This window comes from Nicotiana tomentosiformis, chromosome 1 (assembly GCF_000390325.3).
Source record: "Nicotiana tomentosiformis chromosome 1, ASM39032v3, whole genome shotgun sequence".
Classification (NCBI taxonomy): domain Eukaryota; kingdom Viridiplantae; phylum Streptophyta; class Magnoliopsida; order Solanales; family Solanaceae; genus Nicotiana; species Nicotiana tomentosiformis.
Window position 1 is genome coordinate 84674625 of NC_090812.1, and position 15972 is coordinate 84690596.

At 42.4% G+C, this 15972-nt stretch overlaps 1 pseudogene; it reads right to left on the reverse strand.

Moving 5' to 3' along the window:
* Nucleotides 1-223: 223 nt before the first annotated feature.
* The window catches only part of LOC104096571 (isocitrate dehydrogenase [NAD] regulatory subunit 1, mitochondrial-like), a 54434-nt pseudogene continuing 38685 nt past the window's right edge, over nt 224-15972 (reverse strand).

Consider the following 15972-nt stretch of genomic DNA (forward strand, 5'->3'; position numbering starts at 1 on the left):
TACCTTCTATCTCCATATACATTGTATTGGAACTGTCTTAATATGGAAAATAAACACTGTATAGATTAACCAAAAATTCAAGGAAAAAATGCTTTTTGGAACGAAGAAGAGCAGCGAATGTAAAATGCTAGCCTTATTGTTCAAGGTCCAATTAAATGAACTAGAATACAACGCCCAGCTTAGAAAATCCATCTGATATGCTTGTGCAAGTGAAACTACACAAACTGTTTTTGGAGATTATACCTCAAAGACCTGTCTCGAGAGCTTCAAAGAACACAGGAGGAGATCACTCTCGAAATTCAGTCCAGATTTGCTATGACGGCATCCACAACTTCTTGGGTGGTACTATCTCCGCCAACATCCTTGGTCCTACCTTCTGACTTCTGCGATTACAAGCTTCACTGTAGTCTCTAGTCTATCTGCAAATGAAGGGAACTGCAAATGTCTCAACATCATGGCGGATGAAAGAAGCAAGGCAACAGGATTTGCCTTTTTTTGCTCCACTATCTTCTCATTTCCTACATTTCCTGCTGAAGCACCTTGCTCGACATTACCTGACACACAAAGTCCATTCTTCATTCATGTAATAAACACATTAATCATCTTAGGCATACCCCAAACGTTAAAGCTGCTCTGAAGATGAATGGCACTTTAAATGACACAAACCAAATTAGCAAGGAGAGAAATGAAAGAGGATGCAGAAAACCAACTTTTGAAAAGTATCCAAGTTAACTTGGAGAGAAAGCTGACTGCCAATGATACACACCTCCTGGCATTACACCCGTGCCTCCAGCAATACCAGCTGCTGTATTTGCCACCAGATTGCCATATTAGGGGTGACCTGTAACATACAATTTCAAAGTAACATCCACACGGGAAGATATAGTGACAATGAAATTCAGAAGAAGAATGAAAGAACACAAAGGTAAGCGCACACATGCTATACAACACACACACACATCATACATGCATACTACCATAACACAAGCACCCACACATATAATGTGTGTGTGCGTGTGTGTATTCACCTGATCAAACACATAAATCACGAGTTATTGATTTGCAACAGCACTGCTACAAACTCCAACAAAATGAAAACGTCAGCTCTATTTCCCATGTCAGCAACCTCAAGTTCAAACTTCATCTTATGAGTATACTTATCATCACCCATCACCTCTTCCCCACCCTCCATTGTTTGAAAAAGAGAATACTAAAATTTAACGTCGGCAAACTATCACATGCTCATTCAACTACTGTATAAGGAGTGAAAATGCTTCAAATAGCGATGAAAGTGAACATAGTGTGAGCATCATGCACAAGGCAACCAGTGGTGGATGCAGGATCTCCACGAAGGGGTTCAAAAAAAATAAATTGTAGCTAGTGGGTTGAACCTTTCAAAGATTTTGAACTTCCTTGACCACTAAGCTACACTTTTGGGTTGTGTCAAGGGGGTTCAAAACTTAATATATAAAGGTAAAAAAATAGATATTGTCTTATATATACCGTGTAATTTTTCGACGAAGAGGGTTCGGGTGAACCCTTTTCGCCCCTAAATCCGCCCGTGAAGGCAACTATTTCCGGAACCAAAAAGTAATCATGGATCAAAATTAAATGACTGATATTTGCACCAAATCCTTACCATAACGTCAAATTGCTTTGGCTTCGATACAAGTTGCATGCAGCAGTTATCCACAATGATCTCATTGTACTTGATACCAGGGTACTTGCTAGCAACCTAGCGACAAGACTCCAGAAATAAACCATCAGCGAGTTTCATGATGTTTGCTTTGCGTATAGCGGTCACTCTCTTGCGATTGTTGAGATATGCATATCAAAGGCATATTTTGCAATGCGTTCAGAGCAAAACTTTGTGATCACCTAGCAGTTAGATTATAAAAATAACAATTACAAGACTCAGACTCCTCCAGGAGAAGCCATTACAAACTTCTCGAAGTTGAAATGTAAGTGCTGAACACAAAGTATAAAGCAACCAGCGAAGAACTCATGACTCCTAACCAGAGTGGTCAAAAATTCAAAAAGAAAATGGAACCCCGACACATTTCCTAGGGCCAAAAGACCAAGGAAAACAGAACACAGAAGAAATTCCCCAGGGACTATCTGTGTACGGTCAAAATCGATTCTCAATCATAAAGAACGGTCGAGACAATGACATTTCAATCGAAGTGTATCCACATGACCAGCTCGGACGAATTCCGAAGTAGGGACGTCGAGCTTCGAGCTATAAGACAAATCAACGGCAAAACTCGATATCATTATCGAGCCCGTGTCCGAATCGGACTACGGGGCAACACCGATCGACACAGGCACCGAATATCGATGCCCCAAGGCAGAACCGAGCTCGAACCAAGACTGGGGGTTCGATCTAACACCGAGCTCGAGCCAGTGCCAAGCTCGCAGACAAGAGCCGTTACAACCGCACCGAAGGAGAGAATCTTGGCGAGAATCAAGGAAGAGACAAACCATCATGGGTCCTCTACTATATGTATTATTTTATTATGTTGTTATAGATAAAACAGTGACCCTCTACTATAAAAAGGGGGATAGACTGCAATAGACGCAGGTCCTCCAAGATACATTAAGATTTCATTGTGCTTATTTTTCTAACTCATTTCAGTCTTCCCGTCCATCATTCCCATTTTATAGCAAAAATATCTGTATTGTCATTTTGTATCAAAGGAATTTGCATACCTTTAGAACCATATCTAAATTTAACGTTATTCGATTTTTCGGGTAAACAGTTTGGCGCCCACCGTGGGGCTAAAGGTAACAGTGATTGTTTGATATAAATCTACAGTATACTCCAGCTTACAACTTCAAATCAGCAATGGCTCTACCTATCAACCTCGAAGCCAGCCTTCAAGATGAAACCAACAACTTGGCGCCCGGGACTGGAAGGCTACCTGACGACGGCAACGAGGCTCGAATCGAAGAACCCGAAATTCGAGCCGAAGTACCATTGGATATCAATTCACAAATAGCTCTAGAAGCGAATCAGCGTTCTGAACCGGAAAGAAGCGTTCAGGGCGGTGCTCGGCCCATAACTCGAGACACCTACAACACGGGGGAAATCGGGGTCAGCTTGCATATGATTTTCGAAATATTACAAGCCCAACAAGCAGCGATAGCTCAGTTGCAGAGCCGAACTCATATGCAAAGCGGGCCGAACTCCAATCCGCTTCTTCGAGAAGTCACCCCCAGAACGGAGCCCGCCGTAGTGAAATCAAACGAGTAGGAATCGGGGACCACTCCTGAAACTGCTAAATTGCTCGAGGAACTCACAAAACGAGTCGAAGCCAACGACAAAATAGTGGAAACGTATAACGCTAGGGTCGATCAAATCCCGGGGGCTCCGCTAATGATAAAAGGGCTCGATTCGAAAAAATTCATACAAAAGCCTTTTCTCTCGAGCGCGGCCCCAAAACCAATCCCCAAAAAATTTCGTATGCCCGAAATTCTCAAATATAACGGTACGACCGATCCTAACGAACACGTCACCTCCTACACATGTGCCATCAAAGGCAACAATTTGGAGGATGATGAGATCGAATCCGTGTTGTTGAAAAAGTTCGGAGAGACCCTCGCAAAGGGAGAAATGATCTGGTATCACAACTTACCACCAAATTCCATTGATTCTTTTGCCATGTTAGCAGATTCGTTCGTAAAAGCACATACTGGTACCATAAAGGTTGCAACAAGGAAATCAGACCTCTTCAAATTAAAACAAAGGGGTAACTAAATACTGAGGGAATTCGTATCCCGATTTCAAATGGAACGTATGGACTTGCCACCGGTCACAGACGATTGGGCCGTACAAGCTTTCACCCAAAGACTGAACGGGCTAAGTTCGATAGCATCACGTAGGCTAAAACAAAATTTGATCGAGTACCCAGCAATAACTTGGGCAGATGTACACAACCGGTACCAATCAAAAATCAGGGTCGAAGATGATCAATTGGGAGCTCCGTATGGGCCCGTACGTCAGAACCACACAACCACTAAAAATCAGAGGGAAATCAACAGAGAACAAAGGTCGAACAGAGACCGATACCAACCGTACGACACAGATCGGATGAACAACGGTTCAGCACGTGATACTGTTCGGAACAACCGAAAGACTGATCGAGGGCGAAATTCTCGGGGACTTATGAGCAAGAGCGGCTTTGATAAATATGACGATCCTATAGAAGTCCCTCTATTATCGGAGTATAACTTCAACATTGATACATCCGACCATCGTATCGGCCATCGGACGCATCAAAGACACCAGATGGCCTCGACCCATGCAGACCGATCCTGCCCAAAGGAATCCCAATCAAATGTACGAATATCATGGCACCCATGGCCACAAAACGGAAGATTGCAGGCAACTAAGAGAGGAAGTGACCCGCTTATTTAACAAAGGACACCTTCGAGAATTTCTGAGTGATAGGGCGAAGAACCATTTTAGGAACAAGGAATTCGGCAAGCAAAACGAGCCAAAAAAACCGCAACACGTCATTCACATGATCATCAGCGGCGTCGATGCCCCTCAGGGACCAATGCTTAAACGCACTAAAACATCGATTGTGAGGAAAAATCGATCTCGAACTCAAGATTATACACCCATAGGTACTTTGTCCTTCAGTGATGAAGATACAGAGGGAATCATCCAACCCCATAACGATGCACTAGTAATATCCGTATTCATGAATAAAACTAAGATTAAGCGTGTGTTAATTGATCCAGGTAGCTCGGCCAATATCATCAGATCGAGGGTCGTAGAACAGCTCGGCCTGCAAGATCAGGTCGTACCTGTAACTCTGGTTCTAAACGGATTCAATATGGCATGTGAAACCACCAAAGTAGAGATTACCCTACCAATAAACGTGGCCGGAACCATCCAGGAAATAAAGTTTCACGTGATCGAAGGTGATATGAGATATAACGCCCTTTTCGAAAGGCCGTGGATCCACAGCATGAGAGCTGTAACCTCGATCCTACACCAGGTCCTCAAATTCCCAACATCGGGAGGTGTCAAAATAGTGTACGGAGAACAACCGTCCGCAAAGGAAATGTTCTCCGTCGAAGAAGCAAAATCAATATCCTCGTCTTCGCCGATAAAAGGATCAGGTTCAGAAGGAGACACAATCGGAGAGCAAAGCGCCAAATTGCTACAGACATCAGCTTCGACCCAGCCAGGTAAGCAGAGCATTGAAGAAGATGATGATGATCGATGGATCCCTCGATCCTTCGTAACCCCTGAAGATTTCAATGCCACCAAATCAACAATTAAGGAACTGGAGCAAATCATACTGATCGAACACTGGCCCGAACGAAAGGTATACCTAGAAACGGGTTTGAGCCCCGAACTCAGGAAGAAACTCATTCAATTTTTTATCAATAACATCGACTGTTTTGCCTGGTCCCATCTAGATATAACAGGGATCCCGCCGGACATAACGGCGTACCAGCTAAGCTTGAACCCTAGGTTCAGACCGGTGAATCAAAAAAGAAGGCCCCAGTCCGAGAAAAAGCACGCATTCATAAAGGACGAGGTAACCAAACTTCTCAAGATAGGGTCCATTCGGGAGGTAAAATACACCGAATGGATAGCCAATGTGGTTGTAGTACCTAAAAAAGGGAACAAACTTAGAATGTGTATGGACTATAAGGATTTGAACAAAGCATGCCCCAAAGATTCCTTTCCACTACCCAACATCGATCGCATGATCGATGCCACGGCCGGTCATGAGATCCTCACCTTTCTCGACGCCTATTCCGGGTATAATCAAATTCAGATGAACCCGGACGACCGGGAAAAGACTTTATTTGTGACCCGATATGGAACATATTGTTATAACATAATGCCCTTCGGGCTAAAAAATGCAGGAGCTACTTATCAACGCCTAGTAAACAGAATGTTCGAAGAACAAATAGGTAAAACAATGAAAGTCTATATTGATGACATGCCAGTTAAGTCCCTACGCGCAGAGGACCATTTGGCCCATTTGCAGGAAACGTTCGAGATTCTGAGGAAATACAACATGAAGCTCAACCCCGAAAAATATGCTTTCGAGGTCGGTTCGGGAAAGTTCCTCGGCTTCATGGTATCAAATCGGGGAATTGAGATCAACCCCAACAAAATCAAGGCCATCGAAGACATCACCATCGTGGACAGCGTGAAAGCTGTACAAAGGTTAACGGGAAGAATTGCAGCCTTAGGCCGGTTCATTTCAAGATCATCAGAACGAAGTCACAAATTTTTCTCCCTACTCAAAAAGAAGAACGATTTCGCCTGGACACCGGAATGCCAACAAGCATTACAAGAATTGAAACGATATCTTTCGAGCCCACTACTGCTTCACACTCCAAAAACCAACAAAAAACTATACTTGTACTTATCGGTATCGGAAGTCGCCGTAAGCAGTGTCCTAGTTCGAGAAGAGCAAGGTACGCAATTTCCCGTTTATTACGTAAGTCGGACCTTAGGAGAAGCGAAAACTAAGTATCCGCACTTAGAAAAATTAGCACTTGCGCTGGTAAGCGCATCTAGAAAGTTAAGGTCGTACTTTCAATGTCACCCCATAAGCATATTAACCACCTGCCCACTCCATAATATTTTACATAGGCCCGAACTATCAGGCCGATTGGCCAAATGGGCCATCAAACTCAGTGGCTACGATATCAGATATCAACCCCGTACGGCCATCAAGTCTCAAATTTTAGCAGACTTCATGGCCGACTTCATGCCAACCCCCATACCCGAAGTCGAAAAGGAACTCCCTTTGAAATCAAGTATATCGTCCCGGGTATGGATCCTTTTTACGGACGGTGCTTCGAATATAAAGGGGTCCGGGTTAGGCATAGTTTTGAAACCCCCCATGGGTAACATTATTAGGCAAGCTATTAAAACTATCAGGTTAAATAACAATGAGGCCCGAGTATGAAGCCATGATTACAGGTCTCGAACTAGCTAGAAACTTTGGAGCAGAAGTCATTGAGGCGCATTGTGACTCTTTGCTGGTGGTGAGTCAAGTAAACAAAACCTTTGAAGTCCGAGAAGGTAGGATGCAAAGGTATTTGGACAAACTGCTTATCACTTTACACCATTTCAAACAATGGACCCTACGGCATGTTCCACGAGAACGGAATAATGAGGCTGATGCTCTTGCAAATTTGGGATCTTCGGTCGAGGTAGATGATTTGAGCTCGGGGACTGTCGTTCAACTTTCAATATCGGTAATCGAAGATGGGCACGCCGAAATAAATTCTACTAGCTTAACCTGGGATTGGAGAAACAAGTATATTGAATACTTAAAAAACTGAAAGCTCCCTTCAGACCCTAAAGATTCCAGGGCCTTACGGACTAAAGCTGCTCGATTTACGTTGGCTGCGGACGGAACACTATATCGAAGAACATTCGATGGACCGATGGCAGTATGCGTGAGTCCAGGAGATACCAATTACATCCTCCGGGAAGTACACGAGGGCACTTGTGGCAATCACTCTGGTGCCGACACATTAGTTCGAAAAGTGATCAGAGCGGGGTATTATTGGATCGATATGGGCAAAGATGTGAAAGAATTTATTCGTAAATATGATAAATGTCAAAGGTTTGTGCCAATGATCCATCAACCCGGAGAGCAACTTCACTCGGTCCTATCCCCATGGCCATTCATGAAATGGGGAATGGACATCGTCGACCCTCTGCCATCGACCCCAGGTAAAGCCAAATTTATTTTATTTATGACTGACTATTTTTTAAAATGGGTTGAAGCGCAGGCGTTCGAGAAAATAAGAGAGAAAGAAGTTATAGACTTTATTTGGGATCATATCATATGCCGATTCGGGATACCCGCCGAAATAGTATGCGACAATGGGAAGCAATTCATTGGCAGCAAAATCACAAAATTCTTCGAAGATCACAAAATAAGAAGGATATTATCAACACCATACCACCCCAGTGGGAACAGTCAGGCCGATTAACGAACAAGACTATTCTTCAAAACCTGAAGAAAAGATTGAACGACGCGAAGGGAAAATGGAGAGAAATCCTGCCCGAAGTCCTTTGGGCATACCGAACAACGTCAAAATCCAGTACGGGGGCGACCCCATTCTCCTTAGTATATGGTTCTGAAGCATTGATACCAGTCGAAGTCGGTGAACCTAGTCCCAGATTTCGATTCATGACGGAAGAATCAAATAACGAGGCTATGAACACCAGCCTTGAATTATTGGATGAAGGACGAGAAGCTGCCCTCATCCGATTGGCCGCCCAAAAGCAACGAATCGAAAGGTATTATAATCGCAGAACTAAACTTCACCATTTCAAGCCCGGGGACTTATTGATAAGAAAAGTCACCATCAATACTCGGAATCTAAACGAAGGAAAATTAGGACCAAATTGGGAAGGACCATACCATGTGCTCGAGAACGTTGGAAAAGAATCATACAGGCTCGGCATCATAAACGGCAAACAGCTATCAAGCAGTTGGAATGTATCACATCTAAAACGGTACTACTGCTAAGGTACGACCTTTCCATATTCATCTAACTGACCCATGCAGAAGTCCGAACAAGAGCTGAAGAAGATCTTTCGCTTAAAAGCATGCGTTGCACTCTTTTTCCCTTAGTCCGGTTTTCTCCCAAATGGGTTTTTCGGTAAGGTTTTTAATGAGGCAACCATCGATCGTGCTGCACTTTTAACAATATCCGAGGCCTCTTTCCAACCGACCTCGAATATTGGGGGGCATCAGGGCCCTCAAATATATCGAGTTCAGATGCAAGAAAGTCATCTCACAACAATAGGGTTCCAACAGGAAAAATTGTAAGAGCCAAATGGTCAAAATGAACCATGCTCATATAGATTGGCCCAAATATAAACACATGTGCAATGACTTGAGATTTATTGTGCAACCAGAATTAAGATTCACTCAACTATTAAGCCTACGGGCTACTTACATTCCGAGTTCGAAATAATCACTCGAATATTAAGCCTACGGGCTACTGTTATTCCGAGTTCGAGCAAGCACTCACTCGACCATTATGCCTACGGGCTACTTTCATTCCGAGTTCGAAATAATCATTCGACTATTAAGCCTACGGGCTACCTTTATCTCGAGTTCAAAACACTCACTCGACCATTGCGCCTACGGGCCACATTATCTCGAGTTCTTCACTCGACTATTAAGCCTACGGGCCACATTATCTCGAGTTTGAAATATTCACTCGACTATTAAGCCTACGGGCTACTGTTATTCTGAGTTCGAGCAAGCACTCACTCGACCATTACGCCTACGGGATACGATATTTCAAGTTTGGAACAATCATTCGACTATTAAGCCTACCGGCTACCTTTATCTTGAGTTCAAAACACTCACTCGACCATTGCGCCTACGGGCCACATTATCTCGAGTTCGAAACATTCACTCGACTATTAAGCCTACGGGCCACATTATCTCGAGTTCGAAACATTCACTCGACTATTAAGCCTACGGGCTACTGTTATTCCGAGTTCGAGCAAGCACTCACTCGACCATTACGCCTACGGGCTACAATATTTCAAGTTCAAAACATTCACTCGACGGCTAATAAGCTACTTTTACTGTGAGTTTACATTAACTCAACCATTACATTACACCTACGAATTATGTTCCATCAAAGTTTGAATCATCGACTCAACAAGCAAACACAGGGGCTACAAATCTGATCGATCAGAGAGACTACAAGTTCAACATTCGATTAAAAGTCTTCACAAAACAAAAACAAGTCGACCTCATTATACGTATATATACAAAAATTGCCTACGTGATTAATTTACAAACATGAAGAATTAGAAGCTAAGCTTCCTGGTCGAGCTCTTCCCCGTCCTCGGATCCGCTTTTGCTACCATCATCATCATCATCATCAGAAGCCAAGGCTTCAGCTTTCGCTTCGAGCTCTTTTGCCTTTTTTACCTCTTCGGTAAGGTCGAAACCTCGAGCGTGTATCTCCTCGAGGGTCTCCCTCCGAGACCTACACTTAGCAAGTTCGGCAACCCAATGAGCTCGAGTATAGGCGGTCTTCGCCGCTTCCCAGGCCTCCATCTGAGCAGCCTCAGCATCAGCCCGATATACAGCAATGGACTTATCCGCCAAGACTTTCGACGACTCAACCTCTGCCTTAGCCTCAGCAAGTCGTGTTTCAAGCTCCTCGATCTTCTTAGCTTGAACCGACCCCTTTTGCTTGACACTTCGAAGTTGAACGTCGGTCGATAATAATTTTGTTAAGATGGTTTCTTTTTTCGCTGCCAGGCGGTCGAGGGTCTCCTTCCACCGATTGTATTCAGCTCGAATTTGATCGACTTCTTCTCGAAGTAACCCGATCTTTTCGATCTTTTGCTGCAACTGAGACAACAAAGGGTTAACTTCCACGGTTGAGTCAGACCCATACTTTAACAGAACGAGGCTCACTTGCTTATCGAGCTCGACCCCTTCTTCACGGACCTTAGCCAAATCCGCTTGGAGGTCCTTTATAGCCTCGTCCTTTTGGCTGCAAAGAAGCCGCAGGGCATCTCTCTCACCTGAGACCTTCCGGAGCTCGGCCTCACACCGGCTAAGATCGACTCGAAACCTACTAATGGCATGCACAGTAAGAAACACAAGTCAAGTATGGAAAAGAACAAAGAAACCAAGTATGAAAGAATCATTACCTGAGTAATGAAACGTTGAGCCTCCTCTAATAAAAGAGAAGCGTCACCGATATCGGAACCATCATCGACTCCAGTATAACAATCCCTAAAAGGATCCCCTGCACCAGAGCCTGCGCCGATATCGGGAGTCTTCAACTCTCGAGCTTCCTTCAATGCCTTCTCAGAAAAAGATGGAAGAGAAGGCGCCCATTGTCATAGCCCCGAGCAAATCACTCGGAGTACTCCGGTCGAGACTCAGGTCTTCGGAAACAACCCTGACAGGCACAACCACCATCGGCTCGGGAGCTCTGGCAACCTCGATGGCCTCCATAGATCGGACTACGAAAGCCGAGGAGCTATTTTCTTCTTCTTCTTCTTCTCTCAGTCGTTGGACCGAGTCAATCGAAAGGGCAATTACTTTTCTCCTCACCCTTCGAGTTTTGGGCTTGGGGTCCTCTGACCGAGAGGAAGCTCTTCGCTTCTTATCTTCCCCCCTGTTTAGGGACTATGGACTTGTTTCCTTCTTCACCGCTCGAAGGCCTCAAAGCGGCATCCCTGGTTACGCCTCCACAAAAGGAAATCGGTAACGAATAGAATGCAAAGAATACTTCGAAGGAAACAAGAAGCAAACCTCACCATGGTTCTTGGCCTCCCATATGCCTTTTGCCAAATCACGCCAAGCGCGCTCGGCGTAAGAGGAGGTCGAGGCTAACTTCCGAACCCAGTCCTCGAGGTCATGCACCGCTTGTGGCATCCAAGGGGCAGCTGAACATCAGGGAGGGACATCAGAAAAAATCGGAAAAGGACATGAAAAGTGAACAAAAATCACTTACGATCAAAATTCCATTCTTCAGGGAACGACATCTTCTCCTCCGGAATGAGATCACGGGTCCTCACTCGAATATAACGACCCATCCAACCCCGATCCTTGTCTTTATTGATGCTCGACATCAAAGCCTTCGATGCCCGACGATGAAGTCTGATTAGTCCTCGAAAGATCTGAGACCGATACAGTCGTATGAGGTGGTTCAGAGAAAAATCCAACCCCCGGCTTTGATAGAGAAGAAGCGCAATAAGATCACTATACACCATAAAGAGGTATGAATTTGGGCAAGGGTGACTTGATACCTTTTGCAGAAATCAATAATCACTGGGTCGACGGGTCCCAGTGTGAAGAGATAAGTATAAACACTTAAAAACCCCTTCACGTAAGTGGTAACACTCTCATCGGAAGATGGAATTTGCAACACGACCTCCGAACCCCAGTTGCAATCTTTTATGACGGCCTCGAGGTGATCCTCCATTATAGAGCACGTATACATCGATACGTGTTCACATCGACCCAGAACGGAGGAAGGATTCTCCACCTTAAAATCGGTCTTCAAAGTGCACGGGCTAGGAACATAGTCATGAACTGACGACTCCACCGGCGCCTTATCATCAGACGGCTGTGAGGAAGAAGTTTTCTCCTTCTGAGGTACGGTTTTGGAAGTTTTCGCCATTGATATGAAAGGAAAGAGTGCAAAGGAAGGTGAAGAAATAGACAGCACCAAAATTATGGTATGGGCGGCCCCGTAGCAGCGAAATAGAGAGGATAAATAAGAAAGTTTGGAAGAAGAGAAGGCGCAAAAGTGGTAAAGGTTGTATGGAAAGACTATTTATAGACTAAGGCATGACGGTTCGGTATCAGCAGTGGCCGACCACCGTCTGACACACATTAAATGCTTCGGTAAAATCGAGCCGATAGGACAGCTATCATATACGTCAAGATCGGGTTTGATAGAAACGTCAGCATAAATTTGATCGAGCCACAGGAAAATCATATCGTTCTTCGCCACATCCTTTCCGAGAAATGAGGGGACTATTCCGAAGTAGGGACGTCGAGCTTCGAGCTATAAGACCAATCAACAGCAAAACTCGATATCATTATCGAGCTAGTGTCTGAATCGGACTACGGGGCAACACCGATCGACACAGGCCCCGAATATCGATGCCCCAAGGCAGAACCGAGCTTGAACCAAGACTGGGGGTTCGATCTAACACCGAGCTCGAGCCAGTGCCAAGCTCGCAGACAAGAGTCGTTACAACCGCACCGAGGGAGAGAATCTTGGCGAGAATCAAAGAAAAGACAAACCATCATGGGTTCTCCACTATATGTATTATTTTATTATATTGTTATAGATAAAACAGTGACCCTCTACTATAAAAAGGGGATAGACTGCAATAGACGCAGGTCCTCCAAGATACATTAAGATTTCATTGTGCTTGTTTTTCTAACTCATTTCAGTCTTCCCGTCCATCATTCCCATTTTATAGCAAAAATACCTGTATTCTCATTTTGTATCAAAGAAATTTACATACCCTTAGAATCATATCTAACTTTAACGTTATTCGATTTTTCGGGTAAACACACAACAACAAGCACACTGGAATCATTATAAGTATATAGATCAATAAGTTTTGACTTACAAAAAATTTAAAATAAATAAATTAAGAAAGACAGCAAGTTGTCCGAGCATAGAAATTGCAAATCCAGCGAGAAATACAAGAATCTACAGAAATAATGTGACATGCAGTCAAAGGACTGAAGATTAGTATGACCTCAGAAAGCCGAAGAACAGGGCAACATACAATACAGCGAGAATGCTTCTCAAGCTAGAAAGATATATACAATCTACTTTAAAGAGATCTTTTTTCTCTTTCCTTTTCTTTCGAGTAAAAATTTGAAGTCAAATTGAAAGGGTAAAAGCAAAGGCCAAAGGTCATAACTTATTCTATGTAACAAGGAATGCAAGGTCTCTCATGCGATTTTCATCAATATTGTGTCTTGAAACTTGTGGACGGTGTATAAATTCATAGATCTCGGGCCCTCAAACCAATTCCTTCCCAGATGTGGTGCTGACTGCAAATTATCAGTATTTTGGCCCTGTTTCTAATCTTTTAATACTTAAAATCATTTTTGGCTCACCTTTCTCACGAAACCAGCATCACGCAGGTTGAATATTACAGCTTGATGCCAGGAAGATGTATTAGTACGAGATTTGTCCTGTGAATGTGCATACATCCAAAGATCTGGAAGAATTTCCCTGAGAAAATATGAACCTACAGAGGTCCCTATAGATTGGCTCATTCTTCAACCATGGGTTAAGACTTAATACGTGGCTAGCTGGTATATGTGATTTTCTTATTTTAGACTTTTGTTCTTCCTAGTAGAATTGGTTCATGAGAGCATCCCTCTTTCATAGTACACACCATCTTGTTTATGCAGCTGCTGAGCTATTCAATAAAACACTACATATTAGATTACAAATAGAAAAGAAGAAAATAATTCTAATGACCCTCAATATTTAGTTGAGTTAAAGTAGTAGTAGTTTATAATTCACCGGACTTGACTTATCACCGTACCAAAAGTTTTAGATTTACATTTGAATGCTACTGCTTGACATTTAATGCCAAACACAGTAGTCAAAATTTACATATCAAACAAACATAGATCAAGCTCGAGCAAATAAATAGTACATAACTTGCTACTTACACAGGCTAAACAATCACATATTGAAGGAAAGCTGATTCAGAAGAAACCAATTATGTTCCTAACTAGATGAAGCACGCCCGTGCTAAGCACGGACCCAACAAAGTGGTGTTGCGATAACCTATCGAAAAAAATAAAAAGGTGTTGCGAGAATGTATGTAATTGTTTACACTACATACGTACAAAATTTCATATCCCAGTTGACAAGCATATAGTGTATTGCAAGAACTTTGCACTACCAAAAAATGTTTCCTCCTTTGTATTTGCTCTCGTGAATCAAAAGAAGTTACATCATAAAATAAAAACAAAGGATAAAGCTTCACTAAATAGGTATGTACAATCATTTTAGCAAACATTTTTTAGTTTCTTTCAAGCGCGGTAATTACCCTGAAAACCTTTGCTTGCTTGAAGGTGTCTGGAGGCTCACGCAGCACAACCAACAAGCCCAACCATTACAATCTGGAGGCACGTGAGCGTGACATCGGACATGTAAAGCGTATTGCTTTTCGCATAGTGGGTTCTCTCCATCTCCAATTCTGCCTTAACAAGAAGAATTATGTTAGAATTTATCAAAATAGCTAATATAGAAATTATGTAAGTCCGAATTAAATTTGAGTAAGAATGATGATAAATACTACAGATCAGTAAGTCACATTTGAAGAGTAAACCATTAATATTCCTCTAATGCAAAAGAAGCTACAGATTTTTCTAATATGCTGCTCTTTTGCGTGTCAAAGTTTGAAGTATGAGCTTGTCCCTAATTGGAATTTTCATTTCCCTTTAGTACAATAAAAGTAAGAGAGCTACTTTCATTTATTTTCAGAAAGAAACTAACAGAAATATTAAGTTTCATACCACAAATTCATACCAAAATTTTCTTAAACATTGAGATGGTACAAGATTTATCTAAATAATGCAACGGTAACACTTCAACTGCAGTACATACATTTGCTGGAAGAAGTGCATGTACTGATCAAACCCTTGCAATTATTAAAAACAAATGAAGTGGTCCTATATGTAGCACATAAAAGCAACAATCTAGACAGTGCATTATCAAATATGAGAAATGAGAAGCAATTATGTTTCTTTGCTACTTATTGTTGAGGTTTGGTCATTCACTGAATGACAAGAGCTATTATATTAGCGGAAACCCATGGTGCATCAACTTTAGGCAAGAGACGTAAGAGTTGACATGTCCATATAAATGACAGAATTAAGATTGTGTCAGCTGCATTCTCTATACAAAGAGTCTATCCTATTTTGTTTTTAAGTGTCATATGAGAAATCCGATGCTGTTTGTAGAACATGATCAGTTAATGCATTCCCAACACTACTGCTATCTTAGAAACAGTAAGCAATAAAAAAAAATAGCCGCAATGAAGCCTAGATATCAACATGTATACATGTAAAATTCACTTCTACACCAAAAAGATCGTACCATTTCTTCCAATTATGTCCTTTTCAACTAAGGCTAAATCATAATATAAGCAGTTAGAAATGTCTAAAAAATTTGGGAGAGAATTGAGGTCCTTCTATGTCCTCTTCAATTGGCACCAAGACAAACTCTAGGCATATAAATTGGAAAACTAACATTGGAAAATTTTATAACTTTAGGAGAAAAAGGCTAAGATAAAGTTCTTGACATCTAAAGTGAAAGAAAATCTTAAATTAAAGATTGTAGTTTCAAAAATAAGATATAGTTTCTTTAGTAGTTTAGAGAGTCTTATTTCATGTTTCACATAATTAATACCGAGGAAAATATATCATGTCC